Source organism: Chlorocebus sabaeus, chromosome X (assembly GCF_047675955.1).
Source record: "Chlorocebus sabaeus isolate Y175 chromosome X, mChlSab1.0.hap1, whole genome shotgun sequence".
In the NCBI taxonomy this organism is placed as follows: domain Eukaryota; kingdom Metazoa; phylum Chordata; class Mammalia; order Primates; family Cercopithecidae; genus Chlorocebus; species Chlorocebus sabaeus.
The window spans coordinates 2006778-2013058 of NC_132933.1; positions in this window are offsets into that span (position 1 = coordinate 2006778).

The following is a 6281-nucleotide window of genomic DNA, read 5'->3' on the forward strand; positions in this document are numbered from 1 at the left end:
AATATTTATTCAACCCCCTCATTTTTAGTATGCTATCATCTAAGCTGCTCCTGGAATTTATTCCCCACTTGGAACACTCTTTGCTTCATCATCTCCAAAGAGTAAACATTCTGTTCTGTTGGGATGGGGAAAAGCACGTGGAGATCTAACTGCCTCTTCAACAGACTTTTAATGGCACTTCCATACTCACCCCCATTTTCTGGCTCCTCTCTAGGATGTGTGTGGGTTCTGCAGTGAAATTCAGGTGGTGCTCAGCCTTCCCCATTGTCCCACTTTCCTGGGTCTGCTTCATCAGTTACTGTTCAGCTCCCATGATTTTGCTGCTGTTATCTATTTTCCCATTATTTCTGTCCTTGGGAGGTTTTTCTTTTTAAAAAGTCATTTACTGTCATTTTGGTGGGATTTCATGAGGAAGAGAAATTGAATGCTTCATCTGTCACTTTCGCTTGCTTGCTTTCTCTCTTTTTCCTTTCTTTCCTTCCTTCCTTCCTTCTGTCTGTCTTTCTTTCTTTCTGATGGAGTCTTGCTCTGTTGCCCAGGATGGAGTGTAGTGACAGGATCTCGGCTCACTGAGACCTCCGCCTCCCGGGTTCAACTGATTCTCCTGCCTCAGTCTCCCAAGTAGCTGGGATTACAGGTGCCCCATCATGCCTGGCTATTTTTTTTTTTTTAACTTTTAGTAGAGACAGGGTTTCACCTTGTTGGACAGGCTGGTCTCAAACTCCTGACCTCAAGTGACCCGCCCACCTTGGCCTCCCAAGGTGCTGGGATTACAGGCGTGAGCCACCGCGCCCGGCGAGACGCCTTCTCAAAAAAAAAAAAAAAAAAGCCCAGCGTGGTGGCTCACACACCTGTAATCCCAGCACTTTGGGAGGCCAAGGTGGGTGGATCACTTGAGGTCAGGATTTCGAGACCAGACTGACTAACATGGTTAAACTCTGTCTCTACTAAAAATACAAAAATTAGCCAGACGTGGTGGCGCATGCCTGTAATCCCAGCTACTTGGGAGGCTGAGGCAAGAGAATTGCTTGAACCCAGGAGGTGGAGGTTGTGGTGAGCCGGAATCACACCATTGCACTCCAGCCTGGGCAACAACAGCAAAACTCCATCTCAAAAAAAAAAAAAAAAAAAAAAAGGTGAGCCACACTCAAGAGGAGGAGAATTAGGCACTACCTCTTGAAGGCAGGAGTATCAAATAATTTATGCACCTACATTAAAACCAACAGAGCAGAGGTATTGGTTAACTTTAGACTTTGTTAAGAATACATGTTAAAATAGGTAGAGGAACTACTAAAAATTTCATAGAACACTTCTAAACAAACAGAGGGAAAAATAGAATGAGAAAGCAAATCCAGTCCATCTAAAAGATGACCAAGAGCAGAGCGTCTCCCTGGGTGTGTTGACAGCTCTGGGCACTCACTCCCACCTCGTGGGCTCTGCATGGCAGAGGCTGGAAATGTCCCAGACTCCAGAGCAGCTGGGCTTTGGGAAACAAATTTAGTTTTGCCAATCTGGTGTGCTCACATGAAGTTTGGATGACCGAAGGAAGAGAAGTCACCCTTCTGCTGTGTGGGGCTGCGTTTCTGCTAGACATCAAGGAATTTCTGGGGTCTAACCTCCACTCCTTGGTTGTTGAGGGGCACTTGTGGCAATGGCTTCCAGGTCCCGGCTTGCTGATCCTCAGGTCATGACTTTGGTGGTGTCTTTTTGAACTCACAGGTTACACTGGCCGCCTCCCAATCCCCCACCTTGTGGATGGTGGCAGAGGTAGCAGCTTCCTTGGGGAGCCAGGTCTGCACTGGTGTTACTGACACCCAGCCCAGAGTCCACTCCTTTGACCCATCCAATGGTCAAGTACGCATCTGATCACTTCTACAGAATTCCTTTCTGTTCATGATCACAGGAGGAATTTCTGCTTCCTATCCTGAACCTTTGAGAGGTGAAGCCAGCTAGACTTCCTGGGTCGAGTGGGGACTTGGAGAACTCTTCTATCTAGCTAGAGGATTGTAAACACACCAATCAGCAGTCTGTAAAAATGCACCAATCAGCACTCTGTGTCTAGCTAGAGGATTGTAAATGCACCAATCAGCACTCTGTAAAATGGACCAATCAGCAGGATGTGGGAGGTGAAAAATAAGGGAATAAAAGCTGGCTACCCCACCTTCCCTCCACCAGCAGGGGCAACCCACTTGGGTCCCCTTCCATGCCGTGGAAGCTTTGTTCTTTTGCTCTTCACAATAAATCTTGCTGCTGCTCACACTTTGGGTCCGTGCCACCTTTAAGAACTGTAACACTCACTATGAAGGTCCGCAGCTTCATTCTTGAAGTCAGCCAGACCAAGAACCCACTGGAAGGAACCAACTCCGGACACACCTTCACTGATACAAAGTGGGGGTGAGGCTGGGTGCAGTGGCTCACTCCTGTAATCCCAGCACTTTTGTGAGGCCAAGGCAGGTGGATCACCACTTGAGCCCAGGAGTTCAAGACCAGTCTGGGCAACATAGTGAGACCTCACTTCTACCAAAAAAAGAAAAAAAAATTAGTCAGGTATGGTGGTGGCACATCTGTTGTCCCAGTACTCGGGAGGCTGTGGTGGGAGGATCACTTGAGCCCAGGAGGTCAAGGTTGCAGTGAGCCCTGGTCACACCCCTGCACTCCAGCCTAGGCAACATAGCAAGACCCTGTCTCAAAGTAATAACAACACTAATAAAAAAATAATGAAGTGGAGGTGGGGGAGAGAAATGGGGAAAGCAGGACAAATAGAAAGCAAACACTCAGCTGGCATGACTACATCCAGAGATAACAGCAGTCATCACTGTGCGACCAGCTGACCTGCACAGTCCAAAGACAAAGGCAGGTTCAACGTCAATCTACCACTTGACCGAACAATCCACTCCTAAGCAGTTACCTTAGAGAAATGAAGATGCGCGTTTACACACAAGCCTGCACATAAATGTTTAGAGCCACTCCATCATAATGACACAAAGCAGGAAACCACCCAAGTGTCCTTCAGCGGGCGAATGGCTGAACAAACCCCGATCCAGCCAAACAATGGAATACTATTTGGCAATCAAAAGGAAATGCACTGCTCTCTCTCGCCCTCTCTCTCTCTTTCTCACACACACACACACACACACAAAAACACACACACCATCACGGATGAAGCTCAAAACGTATGCTGCGTGAAAGAAGCCAGACAAAAGAATACATACCGCATGATTCAATTTATAATAAAGTTTAGAAAAGACAGAAATCAAATCAGAGGTGGCCAAGGGCAGGGGGTGGAGGGAGTGGTTGGCTGCAAAGGGCATGTGGGAATTTGGAGAGGTGATGAGATGTTCTAGAGCATGGTTTTGGTGATGGTTACACAACATTCACCAGAACTCATTGAACTGTAAACCTCAAAAGGATGAATTTTACTGTATGTAAACTATACTCCAATAAAACTGATTTTTTTTTTTTTTTTTTTTTTTGAGACAGGGTTTCACTCTGTCGCCCAGGCTGGAGTGTAGTGGCATGATCATGGCTCACTGCAACCTCAACCTCTTGGGCTCCAGGGATCCTCCCCCCTCAGCCTCCTGAGTAGTTGAGACTATAGGCGTGCACCACCATTCCTGACTAACTTTTCTATTTTTTTTTTTTTTGAAGAGATGGGATCTCACTATGTTGCTGCCCAGGCTGGTCTCAAAGCTGATTTTTAAAAAGACAAGAATTGTTAGACAGAGTCAAACGAAACCAAAACCCAACCATGTGCTGTTTCCAAGCGCCACACCTGAGATACAAAGGCACAGAAAGATTGAAAGGAGAACAGAGAAAGACATGTCTGGCTGAACCCAGCTTGCCTGCCTGCTGGCCCTTCCTTCCTGCCCCACTGTTGGCTGTGGCTTCTGCGACTTCCACATGCTCATCACAGGGTCAGTCTGGGGATTCCCTTGTCCAGTCCACTGTGTCTGTGAGGGGTGGGTCACAGGGAGCAGGGCTGTGAGAAGCACTTGACGTTGAAGGGAAAGAGGCAGCCATCTGTCTGCTTGGTGTCTCCCTAACCTCCACAGCAAGCACATGGCAGTGGAGGGGTGGCTTGCCTCTTGTTCAGGGCCAGTCCCCCCTGCTTCTCCTGGGACTTGCCCTGCCCTTGGTCTTCTGTCACTCTTGCTCTTGCTCCCATTGGCTCCTCCACCTCATTACACAGAAGTGAGAATGGACATTGTGGTCAAGCAGAAGGGAATTCAAGTCCCAGTTCTGCCATTTACCTTCTGGGCGATCTTGGGTGGGTCATTTGACCTCCCTGGACCTTGGTTTCCTCATCTGTGAAATGGGGGCACTGATAGTGCCAATTATTTCCTGGTTGCATGACTGCCCCTCTCTGGACCTTGGGTACCTCACTGGGAGAGTGAGGATAATAACAGCACTGTCATCTGGGGGAGGTATGTGTGTGGATGCAATGAGCCAGTGGAGATAAAGAGACCTTCCTAACTGTGCCTGCTGGACCCAGCCCTTGAGCTCTGTGGGCTTTGGTTTTCTCATCTGTAACGTGGGGCGAATGCTTCAACAGACCTCCCCAGGTTGGTGTGCAATTTAAATGTGCAGGAAACGTAATGATGGCAGGTCCATGGCTCTGCCTAGGAAATGTGATGTCGTGTAGTCCTAGTAATGAATTTTTTGTTATCATAAATGGACCCATCACTACACATTAGCAGTAGCATATAAACGGGCTCTATTCTCTGCTTACTTCACCCCTGTCAAAGTCATCATCCTGATGGGCATCAAACCCTAGATTAGGTAAAGGATTTGCAGAAGTTGGGGCTTGGAGAAAAGGCTGGGAACATAGGGAGTGAGTGGAGGCAGCAGCTGGAGAGGAGAGAGGCCTATCAGAGTTCAGATCAGCAAAGGCAGGAAGCTGACCACAGCTCAGTGCCTCATGGAAAACACACCCTCTTCGCCCAGCTCATGGGCCCGCTGGCCTCGTGACCCAGGCAGGCTCAGTTTCCCCTGCTGTCACCTGAAGATGCCCTGCAGGTGCCTCCACTCTGGGAGCAGTCTCCCTAGCTCTCCACCTTCACTCAGGTGCCTAGTCTTGTCCATTTCCCTCCTAAAGACTGGGCAAACATGGCATCCAGACCCTCTCTGAGCACAGGTGGGTCCACCGCAAGCTTCCCATTCCAGGGGAACTGAAGCTGGCACTATGGGGGTGGGGCATCCAAGCCAGGATGCCAGGGCTGCTCCCATGTGGGCCCTCCAGGGCCCCACACCACTTGGGGAATCTTGTGAGACTGAGTTGAGGGCCCCTGGAATGCTTCACTGGGCAACAGGCATGCCCATAAAAATATCTTGGCCACCAGAGCTGTAATCTGCCATCAGGGCTCTAGGCCTTCCTAGCCCTGCGGCTGCAGCCAGCTCGCCAGCTCCGGAATTCCTACCCCTCCATTTTGCTTCCTCGCCTGTGAGGTCATGGCCTTGAGCCTAGGAGGGGGATGCTGGGGAGGAGCTCCTTCCTTCTCGATCTTGTGCAGGGCTGCAGGGGAGAGTGGGAGAGAGTGGGGTCGGGCGGGAAAGGTCGAATGAGGCCAATCCCGAGGACAAAGAAATAAGACACCGGAGAGCTGGAGGAAAATCTGGGAGTTGGGGGTGGCAGTTCGAGGGATACCCTCTCCGAGACCCTGTCGCCCCTGGACTCGCCTCCTACCCTGCTGCCCGCCTGGGCTCTGGGGTGCGCAGGAGCCCGCCCTCCGCGGCGCCTCCCCAACACGCTGGAGATCGAAGCCCCCGCACCCCTCCCATTAGGACCCGAACTGGGAGCTCAGGATCGGGGGGGGGGCATTCGGGAGAGGTCCCGGGAGTCCTGCCCTGAGTATGTGTGTGTGTGTCGGGGGGAGGGGGCGTTACGTGCGATGCCCATCGCTGGCCTGCGCCGTCGAGGGCCGGGCCGAGACTGGGGGAGAATCCCCTTCCTTGTCGGACTCCTCTCTCCACCGCCCGGCCCCAGGTCTCTGGGAGCACTCTCGCCCCGCGATTCCCGCTCCGAGCCTTCACAGCGGGCTCCCTTGCGCTGGGGCTGGGGACACTCTCCGGCCGGAGACTCCTGGTCTGCAGGGGAGGGGGTCTGGCGGGACCCGTCGACTGGGATCCCGCTGAGCTCCCTGAGTGGGCTGCCCGGGGGCCCCCAGCCCGAGTCGCGCTCGGCTGGAACCAGGGGCTAGGGTGCGGCGGGGCGGGGCGGGGCGGGCGGTCGGGGAGGTGATCTCACTCCTCCCTCCCTCTCCTCCCCGGCGCTCCCCTCCCCC